Here is a 26232-nt window from a genome sequence, read left to right as displayed (position 1 = left end):
AGATAGCGAGGTTCCCACCTGAACACCTGTGTGACGGTGATGGCTACTTCTGGTAAGTCAGGTCAAATAAGGCCATCAGGGTGGCCTGGATCCAATCTGACTCATCTGACTAACGTCCTTACAAGAGGAAGAGGTGAGGACACAGAGACACAGAGGGAAGCCCATGTGAGGACACCGGGAGAATGAGCCAAGGACAGAGGCCTCAGAGGAAACGTGCTCTGCGCACACCTGCATCTTGAACCTCCAGCCTCCAGCCTCACAGGCCGCCTCTCTGAGAGCCACTGCCAGTCCTGTTGTCAGCAGTGGAAGGTAATGCTAAGCAAAAAGGCCAGATGAAGGCAACGACTCTTAAATTTGACTGGCAGAGTGAATTATACATGTCATGCAGCAGGCCTCTTTCTGATCTATCATTTCAAATTTGTCAGCTTAAATAGGCAACGGATATTAAGGAAGTGAACTATGCAATGTCCTAAATTGTAAAGATAATTTTTAAAAGTCAATATATGCTAAATAAGTAACCTCAAAGATGGTTTTATGAGATCTTAACTTGCAATAATTTATTTTATCATGCACCTCATTTCCAGTAGTTTGGTAGTTCTGGCAACCCCAGTTGTGCTCGGCAGATAGCCTTAGGAATGAAACAGTTTGAAAGAGAGACAAGCTCATAGAGAGATGGCTCTCAGTCCTCCTGAAAATTCCTTACAATAACATCCTTGCAGTTATACTGTTGATCAAATAATGTCCCTAACATATATTTAGAGAATATTAAAGATAAGGCACTATCTTTATTATTTATTACAACAGAGGAACCTATGCACTTTGCAAGACCAATTAAAGAACATTCTAATGCATACATTTAAAGCTCTGTTTTATGATGTCTTTATTGAGATTTCTACTCATAAAGAAAGACAGATAAGGAGTTGAAAATATACAGAAAGGCAAGAGTATTGCCCCCACTCTAACAAGTAAAAACTAGATATACCATAGAATTATAACTTTTCCTGAGCTCCGCAAACACCTGAGGTCATAGAGCAATCAAATAGTTCCATATCCAAAAAAGACAATTCCTTCCAAGGGTAGAAAGGATTTGAGCGTTCGTCTACCAGTGGTAAATGGGAGAAACAGAACCCCAGCTACCATACAAGTAGGTAAGAAGATAAACCTTCAAGACAGATTTCTAGAAACCAAGAATGAGCTAGTATGAGAGAAAGCCACTTCCAGGCTCTCCCCACAGCCTTCCACCAGATTCTCACAAGAAGCCACATCCAGGTTCTCTCTATAGCCTTCCACCAAATTCTCATGAGAGCCACTTCCAGGCTCTTCTCCACGGGCTTCCACCAGATTCCCGTGAGAGAAATTTCAGGGCTGCAGCTGGAGGATTAGAAAGAGCCTCACGGTGGTGCAGACATGGACTGGGAACGCGCTGTCACTGCGGGATACTCGTGAGTCCCCCCCAGACCCTCTCTTCTGTGGAACTAAAGCTTTAATTCACTTTGAGGAGCAGGAAACATTCAGTCCCAGGGCACAGGTGAACATGCATATGTCTCAGGAAGAATTTTTTCAAGAAACCCTCTAACCTTTGCGGAAGAGAAGAAAACAATCCTGGTCCCAGAGCCCTACTGGGCCTCCTACTACTGGGGGAGGGTAGAAAACACCAAACATCTAGGGTTACCAGATTTAGCAAATAAAAGTACTGTTAAATTTGAATTTCATGGAACAATAAATAATTTTTACTATAAGTATATTCCAATATTTGGGACATAGTGATGTTAACAAACTCTTCATTGTTTACATGATATTTAAATTTAAGTGGGAATCCTGTATTTTACCTGACAACCCTAGGCACACAAGCTCTGCCAAAGATATGCAGGATAATTCAGCTCCAAGGGAAGGAGCGGAAACCCCAACCCTGAAGTCCCAGACACACAGGGCCTGCCTGAAGCTGAGAACAAAGAATTCTCCTGCTTCCCACCACAAGGATTGTTCGTAGCAGGTAAGAAGAAGCAGTCTACCACTGGGAGGTGGCAAGAGCACAGAGAGAGAAAATGTCTGTGGTGCAGGAGTACCAAGGAGGCCAAAGCTGAGGATGAAGCAGGAACACTGAGGAAAATGCTCCAGGACCTGAGCAGCCATCCTCAGCACAAAGGAACACCAGAGACCACTGAAGCCAGTGGTGCACTGAAGTGAACCAGAGCAGCAACAGAAGCCCAGCTGAACTCAACTCCTGACCAAATTGAGTCAAGTTCCCAAATAAACTACCTAGAAGAAGAGTTATAACCATTTCCAGGGGTAGATACTGTGTACCTCAGTATATCACAACAAAATTGAAGGCAGGAACTCAAAAAGATACTTCAGGCCAAATTTCCTAGGAGAAAAAGATGGAAGCAATCCAAATGTCTATCAACAGATGAATGGATAGACAAAATATAGACAAAACTTATACATGCAATGGAATATTAATCAGCTTTAAAAACTAATGAAGTTCTGATACTTGAATGAATCTTAAAAACATTATGCCAAGTAAAATAAGCTAGAACAAAAGGAAAATTAGTGTATAATTCCACAGTAATTATCCAAGAGGTACCAAGAGTTGTCAAACTCATATAGACAGAAGTAGAATAGAGGTTACCAGGAGCTTGGGGGAGGTAAAAGTGAGGAATTATTATTTGGGGTGATAAAAAGTTATAGAAATGGATGGTGCTTACGGTTGCATGTATTGTGAATGTACTTGATGCCACCGAATTGGACATCTAAAAGTAGTTAAAATGGGCTAGGCACCGTGACTCACACCTGTAATCCTAGCAGTTTGGGAGGCTGAAGCAAGTGGATCATTTAAGGTCAGGAGCTTGAGGCCAGCCTGGCCAACGTGGTGAAACCCCATCTCTACTAAAAATACAAAAATTAGCTGGGTATGGTGACGGGCGCCTATAATCCCAGTTACTTGGGAGGCTGAGGCAGGAGAATCGCTTGAACCCAGGAGGTGGAGGTTGCAGTGAGCCGAGATCACACCATTGCACTCCAGTCTGGGCGACAAAGCAAGACTCTGTCTCAAAAAATAAAAATAAAAAAAAATAGTGAAAATGGTAAATTTTATATTATATTACATATATGTTTTACAATTTTTAAAATAACATTTTTTAAAGAGTTCATAAAAATCTCCAGGCTCAGATAGCTTCATGGGCAGATTTACCAAACATTTAAGAAAGAAATAGTGCCAATTTTACACAAACTTAGCATAATAATTTTCTTTCACTTAGTGTAATGTTTTCTTTTTTTTTTTTTTTTTTTTTTTTTTTTTTTTTTTTTTTTTTTTGAGACGGAGTCTCGCTCTGTCGCCCAGACTGGAGTGCAGTGGCGCGATCTCGGCTCACTGCAAGCTCCACCTCCCGGGTTCACGCCATTCTCCTGCCTCAGCCTCCCGAGTAGCTGGGACTACAGGCGCCCGCCACCACGCCCGGCTAATTTCTTTTTTTGTATTTTTAGTAGAGACGGGGTTTCACCGTGTTAGCCAGGATGGTCTCGATCTCCTGACCTCGTGATCCGCCCGCCTCGGCCTCCCAAAGTGCTGGGATTACAGGCTTGAGCCACAGCGCCCGGCCAGTGTAATGTTTTCAAGGTTCACTCATGTATCAGAATTTTATTCCTTTTCAAAGCTTTCAGATAATTGAGAGAGAACAGTTATCCATTCATTCTGTGAAGTTAGCATTGCCTTGGTGCCAAAACCAGATGAAAACATTACAAGAAGAGAAATCTACAGGCCAAGTCCCATCATTCATATAGGTGCAAAAATCCTCAACAAAGGATTAGCAAGTCAAATAAACAACATATAAAAGTATAATAAATCATGACCAAGTGGAATTTATTCCATGAATGCAATGCTGGTTCAAATATTAGAAAATTAAACAATGTAATTCACCATATCAATAGAGTACAGAAAATAAATTATCATTTGACTAGATTCAGAAAAACCACTTGACAAAATCCAAAATCCATTTTTGATAAAAACTCTCAGCAAACTAGGAATATGAGGGAACTTCCTCCAAGTGAGCTTCTACCAAAACTTTGCCAACATCACACTTAACGGTGAGAAACTAGATGTTTTCCCCTTATGATCAGGAACAAGACAAGGATGCCCACTTTCACCAATCCTATTCAACCTCATATTAGAGATCCTAGCCAAAACACTAAAGTGAGGTGGGGAAGAGAATACACATTGAAAGAAAGAGATAAAACTATCTCTATTTGCATATGACATGATTACCTACTTAGAAAATCTCAAATAATACATAAAAATGGCTAGAACTACCAAATGAATTTAATAAGGCCAGAGGATACGAGGTCAGTGCTAAAATATCAATAGTTTTATTATATAATACCAATAAAAAGTAATAATTGAAATTTTAAAAAACTGTATTATTTACAATTGCACCAATAAACAGAAAACACTTAGATATAAACCTAATAGAGTTTATATGAGGTCTGTATGTTTGGAAATAATAAAACACTGAGATGAGAAATCAAAGATCTAAATAAATGGATGTACACCACGTATGCCATGTTCATGGATTGAAAGACGCAATATTTCTAAAGTGCCAGTTTTCCCCCAAGTTGATCTGTGGATTCAGTGCTATCCCAGTTATAATCCCTGAAGGATTATTTGTAGAAATCAATAAGCTTGTTCTAAAATTTGTATGGAAGGCAAAGAAACTGTAATCGTTGGGTAAACAATAAATATCATTATGGCTTAAGTCACATTTAGCTGAGTTTTATGTTATAGTGAAAAGCATCCTAACCAATAAGAAATCAACTGTTTTGGCAACGACGTTGCTTGATATCTGAAGGTAAAAATTCAGAATAATGAATCAGAATAATGAATCAGCCCATTGAAAATACTTGAAATAGCCACTTTAAATGTTCTTCATATTTATTGAATAGTAATAATAATTTTTATTATGATAATAATAGAATATATTAAGCATTTTCTATGGGCCAGAACTCATCTAAGTAATTTAAATATATTAACTCATTTAATACTTACAGTTCTATAAATCAGGTACTATATTTATCCTCATTTCAATGGATCAAAAACTGAAGAGAGGGTAAGCCTTCAAAATGATGTGCTAAGTGGAAAGAGTGGTATTTTCACTTAGGTAGTGTGGCTTCAGAGGAGAACACTTGACTACTAGTCTGCTACGTGAACTCCCTCCATCTTTTTTATGCACACTCATTCACTATGATGTATTCCACTAGAGATAATCACAGAACAACCCTACCCAAAATCCTAATCATTACTTTTAAAACAAATAATAAAGTTATTTTAATTCTTAATAGCATCATTAAAATTCCCATAGATTAAACCGATTAGCAGAATCACAGGTGAGAACTTTTTATTTTTATTTCATATACGTATATTTCTAACTGCTGTAATCCTAATTCTGCTAAAAGAAGAACATCTGCTAACTTTTTGTCTTTGCTTGGCTGAGTTTATCCAAGTTGGTAGAGGAAGCAACAACAATAACAACACAAAACAAAACTTCAGATCTAATTCTGAAGAAAAATCAATGGTAGTGTAGAAATGTCTTTGTCTTCATAGATTATGGACTAACAAAGGAGAGATAACACTGAGCACGTCGAGGCACATATCACAGGTTTTAGAAAAACACATTTTCTTTCTAATTCAGAGAATATATAGATTTGATCTTAAATTCTTAAATAACCAAAGATTCTTTTGGTTTTAGCAGAAAGAAATTGAATTTACTAGAATAATACTGGATGTATGTATTAGTTTTCTATTGCTGCTATAACAAATTACCACAATTTTAATGGTGTAAAACAACACAAATTTATTAGCTTACAGTTCTGTAACTGTAACATCTGTCAGAAGTCAGACATGGGCTGGGTGCAGTGGCTCACACCTGTAATTCCAGCACTTTGGGAGGCCAACGCAGGCATATCACTTGAGGTCAGGAGTTTGAGACCAGCCTGGCCAAAAGTGGTGAAACCTCATCTCTACTGAAAATACAAAATTAGCCATGTGTGGCGGTGCATGCCTGTAATCCCACCTACTTGGGAGGCTGAGCCAGGAGAATCACTTGAACTCGGAGGCAGAGGTTGCCGTGAGCTGAGATTGCACTACTGCACTCCAATCTGGGTTACAGAGTGAGACTCTGTCTCAAAAAAAAAAATAAAAGAAGTCAGACATGGGTTTTGTTGGACTAAAATCAAAGTTTCAGCACACTGCATTCCTTTCTGGAGATTGTAGGGGAGAACTTTTCCTCCCCATATGATCTGTTGGAAGAATTCAGTTCCTTGCAGCTGTAGAACATGGGCCCATGTTTTCTTATTTGCTGTAAATTGAGGCCAGAGGTCACAGGATTCCTTGATCATGGCCCCTTTCCTCCATCTTCGAACAATGGTGGCTTGAATCCTTCACACATTGCATCACTCTGACCCACTCTTCTTTCACTGTCTTCCACTTTTAAGGACTCATCTTCAGTCTGAGTGTGCATATTACATATACATATATATATATATATATATATATATATATGCACACATACCTACAGAGGAATGTCAAGGAAGATGGCCAAGTAGGAAGCTTCAAGAATGGTTCTCTCTGCCTAGTCAACAATGGTATTGCCGGAACCTGACTGATGTAATGAGGTTTGGAACTCTGGAGTCTCTTTGAAGGTGTCTAGCTTCCAGAAAGAGGCTTGGCTGAGATTTAAGGATTAGGACATTCAAAAGAAATTGCTTATATGAGGAAATTTAGAAAGTCAGTATGCATGTCTACGGAAAGATACACACTCAGAAAAGACCTGAGGTATCCTTAAGTTTACATCTCAGACTAATCCCCAGTATAGAATATATATATATATTTAAAAACAGCAAACTCTGGTAAACAGAGATAATTTGATTTCCAAAGCTACTACATTGTAAGCTCCAAATGTCCAGTTTTCAACAATGACAATAACAAAAATCACAAAGCATACAAAGAAATAGGAAATAGTTGCCTATTCAGAGTAACAAACTAAATGGACAGAAACCATACCTGAGGAAGACCAGGTGTCAGACTTACTACACAAAGACTTTAAAACAGCTGTCTTAAAGATGCTCTAAGAGCTAAAGGAAGACATGGACAAATACGTGGACAAATTCATGAAAATTAGGTATGAATGAATAGAAATATCAGTAAAGACAGAAAACAGAAATTATGGAGCTGAAAAGTACAATAACAAATACAAAATTCACTTTGGTGAAGTTCTGAAACTCTTTAGTTTCAAAAGCAGATATGAGCAGGCAGAAGAAAGAATCAGCAGACTTGAAGATAGGACAATGGAAATTACTGAGTCAGAGAAACAGAAAAAGACTGAAGAAAAGTAAACAGAGTCCAAGGGACCCATGGGATACTGTCAAGCAGACAAACATATGTGTTGTGTCAGTTCAAGAAGAAGAGAGAAAGAAAGAGATTTAAATATATAGTGGCTATAAATGTAAAACATGCTAAAGGAAGATTTTCAGGTTGAAATGAAAGGATGCTAGACAGAAACTCAAAGCCATATGAAGAAATAAAGACAGCCAATAGAGGATTTACATGGGCAATTATAAAAGTTAATATAATTGTAATTTTGTGTTGTAACTCCCCTTTTATTTTCTGATTTAAAAGACAAATACATAGAGAAACAATTTTTAGTCATTGTTTTTGATCATGTGTAATTTATGACATCAATAATTAAAAGGTAAAGACAGAACTGTAAGCTTGTGTGAGTTCAAATTAGACTGTTATAAATATGAGATGTTAAATGTAAATCCCATGGAAACCACAAAGAAAATAGCTATAACATTTACACCAAAAGAAATGAGAAAGCAATTAAAATGTTTCACTACAAAAACTCAAACACAAAGTAAGACAGTAATGTAAAAGATGAAAACAAAAGGCAAAATGGAAAACAAATAGCAAAATGGCAGAAATAAGTTTCTCCTTACTAGTGAATATTTTACATATAAATGAATTCAATCATCAAACAAAAAGACAGAGATTGATGAAGAAATTTTTAAAAATAATTCAACTATGTGCTATCTAAAAGACACTCACTTTAGATCCAAAGACACAAAAAGGTTGAAAGTAAAAGGGTGATAGAAGATACTTCATGCAAATAGTAACCAAAAGAGAGCTGGGGAAGGGATAAAAATATTACACAAAATAGAGTTAAGTTAAAAAAAAATGTTGAAAAGAGACAAGGAAGGACATTAGATAGTAATAAAAGTTTTAATACAGCAAGGTGATGTAACAGTCATAAATATTTACACACTTAATAACAGACCCATGAAATACATGCCACAAATATGGACAGAAGTAAAGAAAGAAATGGACGGTTCTACAGTGATAGTTGCAGGCTTCCATAATCAATAGAACAACCAGACAGAAAATCAGCAAGGAAATAGAGGGCTTGAAAAACACAATAAATCAACTACATCCAACAGACATATATAAAACGTCCCACCCCACAAAAACAGAATACATATTCTTCTCAAATGCAAATGGGGCATTCTCTAGGATGGAACATATGTTAGGCTACAAAACTAGTGTCTACATTTTTAAAAGATTGATATTATTTTTTATAAAAGTATCTTCTCTGAATATAGCAAGTTGAAGTTAGAAATCAGTAACAAAAAGAGAGAAAACTGAAAAATTCACAATACGTGATAATTAAACAACATGTTCTTACACAATCAATGGATCAAAGAAGATATCACAAGGGAAATTAGAAATTACTTATAGATAAGTGAAAATTTAAAACAATATACACAAATTTATGGGATGCAGTGAAAACACTGCTACGAGGGAAATTTAAAGCTGTAAATGCTTACATTAAAAAAGAAGAAAGATCTCAAATCAACAACCTAAATTTACACTTTAAGGAACTTGAAAAAGAAGAACAAACTAACCCCAAAGCTGCAGAAGGAAGGAAATCATAAAGATTAGAGCAGAGATAAATGAAATAGAGAATAGAAAAACAATAGAGAAACTCAGTGAAGCCAAAAGTTGGTTCTTCAAAAAGATCAACAAAATTGAGAAACTTTAGCAAGATTGACTAAGACAAAAAGAGAAACGACTCAGATTACTAAAATCAGAAATGAAAGTGGAGACATTGCTACCAATTTTTCAGAAATATGAAGGATTATAAGAGAGTACCATGAATAATTGTATGCCAATAAATTAGATAACCTAGACAAAATGGCCAAAATTCTAGAGACACAAAATCTACCAAGACTGAGTCATAAAGAAATAAAACATATTTTGGGAGGCCGAGGCAGGCGGATCACCTGAGGTCAGGAGTTCGAGACCAGCCTGGCCAATATGGTGAAACCTTGTCTCTACTAAAAATACAAAAATTAGCTGGGCGTGGTGGCGGTGGCCTGTAATCCCAGCTACTCTGGAGGCAGAGGCAGGAAAATTGCTTGACCCCGGGAGGCAGAGGTCGCAGAGTCGAGATCGCGCCATTGCACTCCAGCCTGAGCAACAGAACAAAAAAACTTAAATAAATAAATAAATAACTTCCAATCAAAGAAAAGCCTAGGACCAGATGGATTTACTGATATATTCTACCGAATATTAAAAGCACAAAAAACACCAATCCTTCCCTGACTCTTTCAGAAAATTCAGGAGCAAGAAACATTCCTAACTTACTCAGAAGACAGCATTGCTCTGGTACCAAAACCAGGCAAGAACGTGACAAAAAAGCTATAGATGAATATCCATTATAAACATTGATGTAAAAATCATCAAGAAAATACCACCAAACCAAATTCAGCAGCATATTGCAAGGATCATACACAGTGAGCAAATGGAACTGTGTCCTGCAATGCAAAGATGCTTCAACATATGGCAATCAATCATGTAATACATGACATTAACAGAATGAAGGAAATAGAGAATAGAAGTAAGTTTTCTTCTTCTTCATCAATAATTTCCATTGATGTAGAAAAAGCATTTGACAAAGTTTAACTCTTTTTCATGGGTAAGCAACACCTCTAATTACTCTCTCAATTCAGATTAGGGCCTCAACAAATGCATTTGGGGAGGATACAACACTTAGCCCATAGCATAGCCATAGAACTTAGGCAGGAAAAAGAAATAAAAAGCATTTAATTTGGAGAGGAATAGGTAAAATTCTTTCTATTTGTAGATGACATGATCTTATATCACATAAAACCTGAAAGATTATACACACACACACACACACACACACACACACACCTAATATAAAAATTCAGTAAAGTTGCAGAATGCAAAATCAACCACAAAAATTATTTGCTTTTCTAAACACAATGAACAATTCAAAATTAATACTTAAAAATTCCATTTATAATAGTGTTTAAAAAAGAATAAAATCTTTAGGAATTAACCAAAGATGTGTACACCAAAAACTATAAAGCTTTGTTGAAAATAAATTAGGGATAAATAAATGGAAAGACATCCCATATTTATGGATTGTGACTTAATATTGTTAAGGTATCAACACTACCCCCAAGTGATAATCCACAGATTTCATGACATCTCTATCAAAATCCTAACATTGTTTTATGTTGAGAAATAGAAAACTCCTACAGTTCATATAGAACTTAAGGGACCCTGAATAGTCAACAAAAACCTTAAAAAAAAGAAATATCAAGTTGGAGTATTCACACTTCTTGATTTCAAAACTTACTACAAAGCTACGGGTAATCAATACAATGTGGTAGTGACATGAAAACTGACATATAGACCCATGGAGTATAAAGAAAGCCCAGAAACAAACCCTCATACATACGGACATATGATTTTTGTCATGGATGACAAAAGCATTCAAGGGGAAAATAAATCTTTTCAACAAATGGTATTGGGACCATGAACATCCGTATTGTAAAAAAATGAAGTTGCACCCTTACCTAACACCATGGGCAAAAATTAACTCAAAATGAATCAAAGACCTAAACATAAAAGCTGAAACTATAAAATTAAGAAAACATAGGGGAAAGATTTCATGACATTGGATTTGGTAAATATTTCTTAGATATGACACCAAAATCATGGGCAACAAAAGAAAAACATAAACAAATTGTACTTCATCAAAATTAAAAAACGTTTGCCCAGAAAACACTATAACCACAGTTAAAAGGGCAACCCATTTAATGAGAGAAAATATTTGCACATCTAATGGGGTTTAATACCCAGACTATATAAAGAACATTAGCAAAAATCACACAACTCAATTTTAAAATGAGCCAAGGACTAAACAGACATTTCTCCAAAGAAGATATGCAGGTGATTGATAAGCATGTAAAAAGATGCTCAACATCACTAATTATTAGAGAATTTCACTTGAAAACCACAAAGGAACACTATTTCCCACTCATTATGATGGCTATTATAAAAAATATAAAAGCAATAGAAAACAAAAGCAGGTGTTGACAAGGATGCAGAGAAATGGGGATTCTTGTGCATTGCCGGTGGGAATATAAAATGATGCAGCCACTGTGGGAAACAGCGTGGCAGTTCCTCAACAAATTACACTTAACCTTACCGTATGATACAGGAATTCTGCTTCTGTATAGATACACAAAAGGATTGGAAGCAACAACACAAACAGATATTTTTATAACCATGTTTTTAGCAGTATCACTCAAAATTAGTCAAGAATAGAAGTAACCCAAAGGCACATTGATGAATAAATGAGGAAACAGAATGTGGCGTGCTCTGCATTTTGGGACCAAGTCATCCTGCAAAGCCCCACATGCACGAGTGGGCAGAGGCGGGGAGGGAGGACAAAGCACATCTCCTGGAGGGCAAGGTATTACACAAATTATTTGTAATCCTTCCATATGAAAGATTTGTCTGTTCTCATCTATTTACATATTTATTTGTTTATGCAGTTTATGTTCGTATAGACTCGTGATGTTTATTTTACACTTTGGGTTATAATTCAATCCTATGTTCTCTATTTTCTTGTTCAAATGGTTTCAGCTTTGGCTGTTGGGAGCTCTTCCAAGTTGGCTCCTGTGTCCCTTGTTCACATCCCAATTGCTTTGTTTCTTGGTACTTCTTTTCTTGCTGGCACTGCAAGACACTCCGGGTCTATCCTGTATTTTCCCTGTCAGTCCCATAGTCAGCCAATTCTCCAAGGAACCCTGGCTCCTTTTGTTGAAGAATGATTAGAAATTAAGACCTTGGTCCTGGGGGTGCCCATTGCCACTGGGGGCTCACTGACTCAAGGCCCTCTCATTGGGCAGACCTAGGATGTACATTGTATACAAACTCATGGACACATGCGGCTAAAATTATTCTATATCTATCCATCTATATTAAGCTGAGTTCATACTGATGTCTCCGACTCTAATACAGTACCACCAGTACCACAGAGTTCATTCTAGCCTTCCCAAGGAGTGATATGTTGAAATTTTTTCCTCAGAAATATCAGCTTATGAATGCAGTTTTACATTTAATTCCAGAGAGCCCTAAAACATAGCACCATGGGCAACACCTTCCAGTGGCTCCCCCATTGCAGACAGACTCCGTAGCAACTCTTTTTTTTTTTTTTTTTTTTTTTTTTTTTTGAGACGGGATCTCACTCTGTTGCCCAGGCTGGAGTACAATGGCACAGTCTCTAGGCACTGCAGCCTCTGCCTCCTGGGTTCAAGCGATTCTCCTGCCTCAGTCACTCAAGTAGACGGGATTACAGCCATGTGCCACCATGCCCAGCTAATTTTTTTGGGTATTTTTAGTAGAGACAGGTTTTCACCATGTTGCCCAGGCTGGTCTGGAACTCCTAAGCTCAAGTGATCCATCCACCTGGGCCTCCCAAAGTGCTGGGATTACAGGCGTGAGCCATTGCACCCAGCCGACTCCATACCAACTCTTGAGTATTTTGTATTTTCTGGAGTTTACATAAATGGAATAATGTACTTGTTCACTCTTTTTGTCTGCCTGCTTTTACACAGCATAGTTATTTGGAGATTTATTCATGTTGCTGCATGCATTAATACATAATTCATTTTTATGATAGAGCAGCATGAATACTCCTTTGTATGTGTCTGGACATACTACAATTTATTTATCCATGCGGTTGTTAATGGACATTTAAGTAGTTTCTAATTTATGGTGATTACACATAAAGTTGCCATATGTATTTATGTACACATTTTATGCTTTTGTTTCTCTTAGGTAAATAACTAGAAGTTCAATGCCTGGATCATGTAGCAGGTTTGTATTTGACTGTGTTTAACTTACATTCCCTCCAGTAATTAGTGAGAGTTCCAGCTATTCTACATCCTCACCAATACTTGGCTTGGTCAGCATCTATAATTTGATATATCCTAATTAGTATCAAGTGGTGTCTTATTCCCCAATGACATATAATGTTGAATATCTTTTTCTGTGCTTATTTGCCATTCATATGATCGTCTTTGTTCATATGTCTGTAAAAACTTACCATTTTTAATGGTTGTTTGTTTTCTTATAAATGGACTTTAAGAGTTCTTTGTATATAGCAGATACAAGTTCTTTATCATGTATGTGATTTAAAAATATTTTCTTCTAGATGGGTGGCACATCATAATAGGAATAGAAAACAGAGATACAACTCAGTAGATCAATGGTTGATCTTGGGGTGGTCTCACAGCAGATTACGATAGGGCTGCATTCCTCATTCATTAAAAAAAAAAAAAAGCAAACCTAATGGCACCTAACAGGTTTTCAAGGCAGTGGCCCACTGAAGGCTGTAAAAAGATACGATCATTGAAATGAAGTGCAGATAAAGTCCAGGTTGTAGCAAGCCCATTTCCCAGCCTGGAACAGAAGGTTAAATGGAATATACAGGAATACTGACTTGTTGACAAATTATCTGCCTTGCTGACCTAGGAACCCTTAGATGTCTTTTCTACTAAGGACAGATTTGGAAACAAAATACGGGACCAGCTGCATTGTCTTGCATTAGAAAATTATCTGGTAAGTGGAAGTCGGCTTCGGCAGATACAACACATTGTTTTCACAATTAGATCACATCAGAGCTAATTGATTATACTTGTTACTATATAGTTTGGGATAACTAGAAAGCCACCCAGAGAAGTGAGTGAATATAGATCCCTCCCTCACACTTTGTATCAGCACACATTCTGAAGAAATCAATAATAGGTTAAAAAAAAATGAAAAAAAGAAATGAGAAAAATACTAAAATCATTTAAGGAAAAATGTTTCAAAACACCCTTTGAATGAAGAATCATTGGCTATTATACAACTCAGAAAACTTTTATAAATTCAGATACATGAAAGTCAAGTATTTCTGCATGGCAAAAGCCATTATGAACAAGTCAAGGAACAAATGGCATACTGGGAAATGAATGTTTACAAAGTACATTGGAATTAAGAAGTAACTTTTCTAGTAAATTAAGATAACGTAATTATGTTATTACAACAATAGCATAAAATAATTGTTATGTGTAACAATAATTTTAAAATAAAAAATGAGCTAAGGCTATGAGCCTTAAGTTTATAGAAAAAGGAAAAAAATGACTTAATCTTGTGAAAAGATGCTCAATTGCACTCAATAATGAAAATTCAAGAACCAAGAACATTAGCAGAGATGAAAATATTTGATAGCAAGACTTGTATTGGGAAACGTGTAGGCATAAATTCATTTAAAAAGATATAGCAATTATAAACATATATGCATAAAAAACAGGGCCTCAAAATATATGAAGCAAACTAATGGAATTGAAGGGAGACAGAGTTCTATAATAATAGTTGGAGATTTTAATACCCACTTTCAGGAATAGATAGAACAACTTGGCAAAAGATAAACACAGAACTTGAACAACATAATAAACAATTAGATCTGCTCAACATGTACAGAGCATTCCACCCAATTCCACAAAACATAAACAGAATACGATTCTTCCGAAATGCTGGCGGAACATTTTCCAGGATGGATCATATGTTGAATCAAAACAAGTTTCAGCAAATTTTAAAAGAAAGTGTACAAAGTATGTCCTTCAACCAGGAACAGAAACTAGGAACAGAAGGAAAAATGAAAAAGTCACAAATATGTGGACATTAGATTACATGCTTTTAAACAACCAATGATCAAAGAAATAATCACAAGAGAAATTAGCAAATATACTGAGATGATTAAAAACTTAAGTATTACATACAAAAACTTATGAATGCAACAAAAGCAATGCTTACAAGGAAATCTACAGCTGTAAATGTTTACCTTTTTTTTGTTTGTTTGTTTGTTTATTTTGAGATGGAGTCTCACTCTGTCACCCAGGCTGGAGTGCAGTGGTGTGATCTCGGCTCACTGTAACCTCTGCCTCTTGGGTTCAAGCAATTCTCCTACCTCAGCCTCCTAAGTAGCTGGGATCACAGGTGGACGTCACCACGCCCAGCTAATTTTTGCATTTTTAGTAGAGACAGGATGTCACCATGTTGGCCAGGCTGGTCATGAACTCCTGACCTCAAGTGATCCTCCCGCCTCAGCCTCCCAAAGTGCTGGGATTACAGGTGTGAGCCACCGTGCCTGGCCAATGCCTACCTTTAAAAGGAAGAAAGATTTCAAATCAATAAACCTAACTTTACACCTTGAGGATCTAAAGAAGAGGAAAACTAAACTTCTTTCTGTAAAGTTGGAAGGAAATAAAGATTAGAATGGAGATAAATATAATTGAGAATGAAAAAAATAAGCTGGGCACGGTGGCTTACGCCTGTAGTCCCAGCACTTTGGGAGGCCAAGGCGGGTGGATCACAAAGTCAAGAAATGGAGACCATCCTGGCCAACATGGTGAAACCCTGTCTCTACTAAAAATATAAAAGTTAGCTGGGTGTGGTGGTGCACACCTGTAGTCCCAGCTACTTAGGAGGCCGAGGCAGGAGAATCGCTTGAACCCAGGAGGCAGAGGTTGCAGTGAGCCAAGATCGCGCCTTTGCACTCCAGCCTGGTGACAGAGCGAGTCTGTTTCAAAACAAAAAATAAAAAATAGAGACTCAATAAACCCAAATGCTGGCTTGTTTAAAAAGTGCAAAAAAATTGGCAAGTCTTCAGCTAAAGTAGCAAACCAAAAAGAGAGAAGACGCATATAACTAAAATCAGAAATCAAAGTGGAGGCATTTGCACAGATTTTACAGAAATAAAAATTATAAGAGAATCCCATGAACAACTGTATGCCAAAAAATTAGATAACCTAGATGAAATTGATGAATTTCTGGAAACACACAAATTACCTGAAGTGACTCATGAAGAAATAGAAAATCTCAACAAACATAAAACAGGAGATTGAATCAGTAATCAAAACCTCCTAACAAAGATATGTCCAAGACCAGATGGCTTCACTGGTAAATTATACTAAACATTTAAAAAATTAACACCAATTCTCTATAAACTCTTCCTCCCATCCTTGAAATAGAGGAGGGAATACTTTTTATGGGAACTCATATTATAAGGCCATCATCATAACCCAGATGTCAAACTAGAAAAAGACATCAGAAGAAAAGTATAGACCAATATCCCATATGAATAGAGATGCAAAAACTTCAACAAAATACCAGCAAACCAAATCAAATGACACATTAAAAGAATTATACACCATGACTCAGTAGGATTTAACCCAGGATGCAAAGGTGGCTCAAAAATTTTTTAAAAATCAGTGTAACAGATCAATTAAATTAATAGAACAAAGGGAAAAGATGCATACTCATCTCAATTGATGCAGAAAAGGCATTTTCAATCCCCTTTCTTGATTTTTTTAAGCCCAGAAAACTAGGAATAGAAAGGAGCTGCCTAAATATGATAAAAGGCAATTATAAAAACCCACAGCTGACACCATACTCAATAGTGAAGCTTTCTCCTTTAAGATTTTTTAAATTTCCTCCTAACAAGACACGGATGCCCACTTTCATTCCTTCTATTCAACATTATAAGTTCTAGCCAGAAAAATTAAACAAGAAAAAGAAAGAAAAGGCATTCAAATGAAAAAGGAAAAAGTAGTACTATCTCTATTTGTGAGGACATGATCCTATATATAGAAAATTCTAAAGAGTCGACAGGAATACAAATCCAGCAAAATTACAGGCTACAAGACTAACACAAAAAATTTAGTTTGTGTTATACCAGAAATATATATATATACATATACACACATATATACAGTATATAATATACTATATGCCAGCAATTAACCATCAAAAAAGAAAATTGAAATAAAGCAATTCCATTTATAACAACTTCTAAAAGAATAAACACCTAGAGATAAATTTAACTAAGGGGGTGAAAGAATTGTACAGTGAAAACTGTAAAACTTTGCTGTAGGAAATTGAAGACAAATTAAAGAAATAAATGGAAAGACATTTTGTGTTCACAGATTAGAAGACTTAATACTGTTAAGATGTTAATACTACCTGAAGCAATACACAGATTCAATAAAATCCCTTTCAAAATTCCAACAGCTGTTGCTGCAGAAATGAAAAAGTCAATCCTCAAATTCATAGGCAATTGCAAGGGCCCTGGAATAGTCAAAACAATCTTTAAAAAGAAAAACAAATTTGGAGGAGTCACACTTCCTGATTTCAAAGCTCACAAAGTTACAAAAAGCAAAACAATGTGGTACTGGCCTAGGTATAAACATATAAACCAATGTAATAGAATGAGAGTTCAGAAATAAACCCAGGTATCTATAAGCCATTTTATTTTATTTTATTTTTATTTTATTTTATTTTATTTTATTTTATTTATTTTTGAGACCAAGTCTTGCTCTGTCACCCAGGCAGGAGTGCACTGGTGCGATCTCAGCTTGCTGCAAGCTCCACCTCCTGGGTTCACAGAATTCTTCTGCCTCAGCCTCCCAAGTAGCTGGGACTACAGGTGTCCGCTACCACAGTTGGCTAATATTTTTGTATTTTTAGTAGAGATGGGGTTTCACTGTGTTAGCCAGGATGGTCTCAATCTCCTGACCTCGTGATCTGCTTGCCTCGGCCTCCCAAAGTGCTGGGATTACAGGCGTGAGCCACCGTGCCCAGTATGGCCAATTTATTTTTGACATATATGCCAAGTTCATTCAATGGGGAAGTAATAGTCTTTTCCACAAACAGTGCAAAGACAATTGGATTTCCATATGCAAGAGAATGAAGCTGGACCCCTACCTCACATGATACATAAAAGTTAACTCATGGGTTGATGACCATAAAATCTTTGAAGACACAGAAGATTTTTTTTTTAGGGCAGTGAAAAGATTCTGTGAAATACTGCAATGATGAATACGTTTGTTCAAACCTGTAGAATATGCAACACAAGAGTTGTATTCTAAGGTAAACTGCGAACTTGGGGTGGTTATGGGGTGACTACGGGGTGTCAAGGTAGGTTCATTAATTGTATGAACAGCTCTCATGAGAGATTTTGATAGTGGGGGAGGCTGTGCATACGTAGGATAATAGGCACACGGAAAGTTTTTGTATCTTCCGCCTAATTTTGCTGTGAACCTAAAACTCCTCTAAAATAATAAAGTCTTAAAACTCTTAGAAGACAACATAGCAATAAGCTGTTATAATCTTGAGTTCAGTAGTAGACACTCAGGACACCAAAAGCACAAGAAACAAAAGAAAGATTAGATCCATTTGTCTTCATCAAAATATTTGTATATCAAAGGACATTACCAAGAAAGTAAAAGACAACTACAGAATGGGAGAAAATATATGCAAATCATATATCTGGAATGGGATTAATATCCAGAATATATAAATAACTCCTAGAACTCAACAACAAAAATACAAAACATGTAACCCAATAAATAAGAAGGAGAAAGGACCTGAATAGACAATTCTCCAAAGAAGATTTGCAAATAGCACATTGGCCATTAATCTCAACATTATTAATCATTATAAAAATGCCAATCAAAACCACAACAAGACACCACTTTACAGCTGCTAAGATGACTATAATTTTAAAAACACAAAATAAATGTTTACAAGGGTGTAGAGAAATTGAAACCCTTGTACATTGATAGCAGGCATTTAAAATGGTGCAGTCATTGTGGAAAACAGTTTGGTTTGGGTCCTTCAAAAGTTAAGTGTAAAATTGCCACATGACCCAGCAATTCCATTCTTATGTGCGTAACCAAAAAACTGAAAGTGGGGACTCAGCTACTTGTATGATAGTGTTTATTGCAGATTTATTCTCAATAGCCAAACGATGGAAACACCCCATATCCATTGGTATATAAATGTATAAACAAAATGTGGTGTATGCGTGCAGTGGAATATCATTCAGCCTTGAAAAGGAATAAAATTCTGAGACATGCTACATATGGTTGAACCTTGAAGACATTATGCTAAGTGGAATAAACTAGTCACAAAAAGACAAATACTGTACAATTCCACTTACGTGAGACACCTGTGTTAGGCAAATTCATAGACAGAAAGCAGAATGGTCATTGTTAGGGGCAAGAACGTGGAGGGAGGGAGGAGTTACTGTTTATTAGTTAGAGTTGCAGTTCAGAAAGATGAAAAAAGTCCTGGCAATGGAGAGTTGTGATGGTTGCACTACAATGTGAATGCAATTAATGCCACTGAACTGTACACTTAAAAATTGTTAAAATGGTATATTTTATGTTATGTGTCTTTTACCACAGTAAAATTTATCTAAACTTTCATTTTTGCTTTTTAGCTACCTGGTTAAAACAAAACAAAGACGTGAGTTTGGGGTTTATTTTTTACCATTAAAGAGCAGTCAGTTTGTGGTTGTAACATGCTTCCTGCGATGTAGTAAAAGCCTTAAAACAAAAGTGTCTCTTGCACAGCCTAGATGGTCAATAAATTCTTTGTGTGAATCTTGTTGGTGTCTGTGATTTGTCGCCTATGCCCTCTTATATGTCCCCTGAAGAACTGTCTCAATGAGAACCCTCAAAGTGACTGTAATGTGCCTTATTAATATGTTGATTCATGCAGGAGTGTCCAATCTTTTGACTTCCCTAGACCACACTAGAAGAAGAATTGTCTCGGGGCACACATGAAATACACTAATTATAACTGACGAGCTAAAAAAAATTGCAAAAAAATTTAAAAATCTCACGATGTTTTAAGAAAGTTTACAAGTTTGTGTTGGGCCACATTGAAAGCCACCCAGGGCCGCATGTGGCACGTGGGCCGTGGGTTGGACAAGCTGGATTTACGTGGACACACATAAGAGGCAAATGCACACATACGTGAAATTCTCTCTGAAGATTAATTACTTGAACACTGCAGTTTCTTTCCACCAGATGTACATTCTATTTCGTTTAGTGCTGCATGCCTAGCTACTAGAATAGCATATAGTAAGTGCTCAATAAATAACTGTTGAAAGAATTCTAACACTAATTTGAAAGAAATCCTTCTGTCTTCAGCGTCTTAGCCTGTAATTTTGATGTTAGGGACAAGCAGCATGGAAAAACTCCCAAAACAAAAGAGGCACCAGTGTCAGCAGCAGGGAAAGGGAAGAGGGGAGGAGGACGCGATTGCCTGCCCCCATGCCCACAGAGGGGTACTGGGTCCCTGGTCCTGTTCAGCTTTGCTGGTGCCTGTCCTGGTCTGAGGTTGGAGCTCAGCCCTTTGCCTCTGTTGGTGGGACCATGCTGGCCATACTGGGAACAGAGTGTTTACTGAAGAGGTGAGATATAATGGCTTTCACAGAGTTTTCAAACGATCATGTAAAACTTCATCACAGCCCTATTCACAATGGCAAAGACATGGAATCAGCCTAGGTGCCCATCAACTGTGGAGCAGATTTTTAAAATGTGGTACATATACTGTGTGGAGTATTATGCAGCCATAAAAAAGAATGAACTTGGCCAGGTGCAATGGTTCATATCTGTAATCCCAGCATTTTGGGAGGCCAAGGTGGAAGAACCACTTGGGGCCAAGAGCTTGAGAGAAGCCTGGACAACAGAGCAAGACCCTGTCACTACAAAAGTAAAAAACAAAAGCTTAGGCAAGTGTGGTGGCATGCACCTGTAGTCTCAGCTACTCAAGAGGCTGAGGCAGGAGAGTTGCTTGAGCCCAGGAGGTCAAGGCAGCAGTGCGCGACAGAGCACAATCTTACCTCTACCAAAAAAAATAAATAAAATGTGCTTTGCAGCTGGAGGTCATTATCCTAAGTGAATTAATTAACACAGGAATAGAAAACCAAACATTGCATGTTCTCACTTATAGGTGGGAGCTAAGCACTGGTCGTTGGGTACACATGGACATAAAGATGGGAACAGTAGACACTGAGGACTACGAGAGGCAGGAGAGAGGGATGGGGACAAGGCTGAAAAACTAAGTTGGGTACTATGCTCACTACTTGGGTGATGGGATGATTCACACCCCCAAGCCTTAGCATCATGCAATAAACCCATATAACAAACATGCACATGTACGTCTTGAATCTAAAATACAAGTTGAAATTATAAAATAAAACTTTTTCTGGGCTTTCAAAATTTGATGCCCTATGGACAAAGCTACACTTGGCAAAGCCTAGTGTGCATGGCAGCATTTGCAGTGACCCACTGGAGTGGCCAACCACAGGGAGATCTATTCTCTTGTCCCCACCTGCTCCTGCCTCTGCCAAGGAAAAGGAAACGCCTGACCTTTCAGACATCGGAAAGAACTTTTTTCTTCTCCTTACCCCTTTCTAACTCTTCAGTATGGATGACTAATTCTGCTGCTCATTAAGGGTTGGGGTCACTGTGTAAAGTTCACCACTCCCCTCCCCTTGGTGTGCTTTCTCTCTCTCTCTCATCGTTTTTTAGAACAGCCTGGTCACAGGATGCACCTGCCCTCCTCCCCTCCATGGGGTGCGCCCAAGGAGCCAGGTGCAGCCCTTGAAGGGGGAGGCCCACAGCTGTCCTGCCTGTGGGTGGGTGGGTCTGGTTAAGTTCAGTGGAAGACCATTGGGACCTTGGGTCCAAGTGGAGATTTTTTAACTCAGCCTTGCCAGAAATAAAGCTCATACACTGACTTGTATCTGCTTTCTGTACCTGGTCTTAAAGCTGTAACCGGCAGAGGTGTGGTAAATTTACCTTCTCAAACCCCAACAATGGGTTTAATTTTCCTTAGGCACGAAAGACGTTTAAAAGTCAGCAAATAAAGATTAGCCAGTACCCTTACATAATATAGTTCTGCAGGGCTTTGGCAAGGCTGAAATCAAGGTTTAGTCCTGGAGACGCGGAGGACTTGGATGCTTGTCAGTGCGGGTGTCTTTGTGGAAGCCCTAATTAGCACTTCCCGTTCCCACCTGAGGCTCGAACGAAGCCATCAGCCCGATGAGTAGTGACGAAGGTATTCTGGGCTTCCCTCCTAAGCTTATCAAATCCAGCAGCAGTTTTCATTTTTAAACATTACAAAGTTAACTTCTTAACTTAAAAACTCCACTTGTGAGGAGATGTTCTTCCAGGGAAGTGATTATCTGTCTGAGGCACTGACTTCCTCTTAAAGAGAAATTGGAAGCTTTCTTTTCCCCATGGAGACAGCGTCAGAATTAGAATTACCGCATCAAGGGGAGATTTCTCATGATTAGTCAACCAAAGGCAGTCAGAAAAAGATGAAATTATTTCAAAAAGGAAACCGCTTCTCCAGGAAGTATTTTTTTCTAGCACATTTAGTGTTTTGGAGGAAAGTGTGTTGACTTTGTAAATGGATATGTTGTCCTTCAATAACATGAGTGGAATTGTCATGCTTAGAAATTTCTTACAGACTTTATTCTTCAAGGAATTTTAGATCTAAGTTAAAATTTTAGACTATTGATTTAAGATCATGATCAGCTTACATTTTTTTTAATGTCAAAGATTCCTTTCTTTAAAAAGTCCCCACGAGATATGAAATAGATAAATTATGGAAAGTATAACACTGTCACAAAATTGTGTGTATAATATATGTTAAATATAATTTAATATTGAACAAAATTATGGAATACGTTTATAGAAGTATATGTCAAATAAGTACAATTTGACATAAAATATAACAGCTCTTGACTGGGCACGGGGGCTCACGCCTGTAATCCCAGCACTTTAGGAGGCCAAGGTGGGACGATCTCCTGAGGTCAGGAGTTTGAGACCAGCCTGGCCAACATGGTGAAACCCCAACTCCACTAAAATACAAAAATTAGTCCAGTGTGACGGTGCACACCTGTAATCCCAGCAACTTGGGAGGTTAAGGCAGGAGAATCGCTTGAACCTGGGAAGCGGACGTTGCGGAAAAAAAAAAAAAAAAAAAAAAAAAAAAAAAAAAAAAAAAAAAAAAAAAAAAAAAAAAAAAAAAAAAAAAAAAAAAAAAAAAAAAAAAAAAAAAAAAAAAAAAAAAAAAAAAAAAAAAAAAAAAAAAAAAAAAAAAAAAAAAAAAAAAAAAAAAAAAAAAAAAAAAAAAAAAAAAAAAAAAAAAAAAAAAAAAAAAAAAAAAAAAAAAAAAAAAAAAAAAAAAAAAAAAAAAAAAAATGAGCCCAGATCACACCACTGCACTCCAACCTGGGCGACAAGAACAGGACTCTCTCAAAAAAAAAAAAAAAAAAAAAAGACAGCTCCCCCACCCTGTGTCTCCATGTGCTACCTGCTTGGCAGACAGTGTCCGTATAAACCTGTGACCTCTCTGGGGCCCTGACTCTGGGCTGGCAAGGCTCAGACCCACGCATCCTAACTTTGATGTAGCACGTGTTAGCCAGGCCTGGGAGAATGAGGTGTTCACGCACAAATCAGGCACAACTTTCGATGTCATCCACACACGGCTTTGGTGACAACTGAAGCTCACGATTCTCCAAAACACTGAGCCAGGGGTCCCCTCTGTCTCTAGCTGGCAGAAGGTAGTTTAACCACCTTTGTAAAATTAGGGCAAAGATTGAGACGCTGGGACAGGCTCACTTTAGCTCTAAAATGCCTCGATTCTCCATTAGAAACGTTCTTTGGATTTCAGGGTCACGGCTACGAGAAGGCAAACGGGCCTCTCTGTCCGCACTGGTCGTTCTTCGTTGATATCAGTATTTTGACATGGACATGAAAAGCTCTAAGAAAGACTTCTAAGTCGCTGAAAACTCGAAAGAAATGTCATCCGTCATCACTTCCTACTTGTTTGATACCTTATAAGAAAACACACTTGCGTTCTCTCCATTGCACGATAGTAACACACGGCTGTAAACTGTGAATGCGCAGTGTCGCGTGTCGCGTTTCATGCCTTCCAGGAAGCGCTGTTTCAAAATTGTGTGGCTTATTCTCTTCCGCTAATATTCTTTTAACTTCCTTTTAAAGCCAAGAGCGGGGTTCACTTGGCATGTTTTTCTTTACCTGTAATTTCACTCTTCGTTGATTATATTTACGCGTTCATTCATTCAGAATGCAGGTTCTGAGTACCCGTTCTGAGCTAGCACCAGGCACAGAGAGATGAGCAAACCAGCCCTGATCACAGGCCCTGCCAGAGCCGGAGGACACAACACCTTCCCAGGCGTGTCTTTCCCTCCCGTCCTCATGGGGGAAGGATGAAAGGCCATTGTGTGACCTTAACCTGCCCAACCTCCACGCCAGCCAGGCCACAGTAGAGTGGATTGGAGGGAATCACAGTTATTCCCTAGGAATTCAGAATGGAGACGAGAGAGAGTTTGTCTCCTTCTGTATAAAATGCTGCGGTTGTCGAGGCTATTTTCCATGAAGTAGCAGCTACGGCGAAAGGGAAGAATGAAGCAGGCTGCCCAAAAAGACATGGAAACGGAAATGGAGGGGTGACTTTCTGGTTCCCCTCCACATTCAGGGTGGCGTCTCTAGCCTTTTACCCAGGCCCGGTTGTGGTCCTGCTTACGACTTTTATGAAATACTCCAACTCCTGTAGTCTTCCAGCAAATCTACCTCTTTGCTTAAGTTAGTCCCAGGAGCTTCTGTTACTCACAGTCGAGGCTTGACAGTGTCCTTGCTCATAAACAGATCTCAACTTAGGAAGACAGACTGGAAAATACACTGCAGGACACTGAACTTCACTGAGGGGCAGGGCTCAGCTCCTGCGCCCCCGACACGCTGTAGGAACCCAATGGCATGTGTGTTGACTCCACAACCAAATGAATGAAGGAAGCACAGTGAGGCCCTGACTCATTCTTTCCCCAAGTTCCTTCTCCGGTAGGACCCTTAGAAATCATCTGGGGCTGGGCGCGGCGGCTCACGTCTGTAAATCTAGCATTTTGGGAGGTGGGAGGACTGCTTGAGCCCAGGAGCTCAAGACCAGCCTGGACAACATAGTGAGACCCTGTTTCTACAAAAATTAAATGGCTGGGCATGATAGTGTGTGTGTCTGTAGTCCCAGCTACTTGAGGCCAAGATGGGAAGATAGCTTGAACCCAGGAGGTCAAGGGCTGGATTGTACCAGTGTACTCCAGCCTGGGCAACAGAGCAAGACACTCTCTCAAAAACAAAACAAACAAACAAACAAGAAATAATTTGGTTCAAATGTGTATTCTACAGAAGAGGAAGCTGAGTCCAGTGAGGTAGAAATCATTTGCTCAAGGTCACACAGCTACTTGCAGCAGAACTGAAACTGTAATTCACGTCTCTAAGCTCGAAATCCAATGTCCTCTCCCCTACACTGGGATGCCCCCTTCCTGCCAAACCAACTTTTATTGACCTCAAGAAAGCAAAAAGCCCCCAAAGTCAGCCTCCCCTCTTTAAAACCTCCTTAATACAGATTCATAATTTCATAATTCAGCTCTCATGCGGAAAAGCGCTCAGCAAGGAAACTCCTGATGCTGCTCACCATGGGCTTGGCCAGCCACAGACACGATCCAGCCCACGGAGGAGGAGCCGCCCAGTGCTGGCGTGTCATGAAGAGACCAGTATGAGGCAACCGAGACAGCCCACAAAAGACTTCTCGGTTTTATGGTCCCTTGAGCTGGGATTGTTCTCTGCCCTTGCCGGTGTGTGTGCTCTTAAACCCTGTTTGAATAAATGAAGAATTAAGTATGAATAAATGAGGAATTAATTTCCCCAAAATGGAGGAGCCAAGCCATTCCCTCTAACACAAAAATGTGAAAGGCATATCTGAGTGGGATCTGGGAGGGACTTAAAAATAAAACAAAATAAATCGGCTTGTTAATCAGGGGATACAAAGTGAAAACCCCATGTTAAACAGGGAGGCAAGGGAATGATAGACAAGCATTTAGGGTCACAGTTACCAGCCTGCAAGTCAGGTGGGGTGGAGCAGGGATAGAAGATCGCAAAGGAGCA

The sequence above is a fragment of the Macaca thibetana genome, chromosome 4 (genome assembly GCF_024542745.1).
Source record: "Macaca thibetana thibetana isolate TM-01 chromosome 4, ASM2454274v1, whole genome shotgun sequence".
Taxonomy (NCBI): Eukaryota; Metazoa; Chordata; class Mammalia; order Primates; family Cercopithecidae; genus Macaca; species Macaca thibetana.
This window is presented reverse-complemented; position numbering follows the sequence as displayed.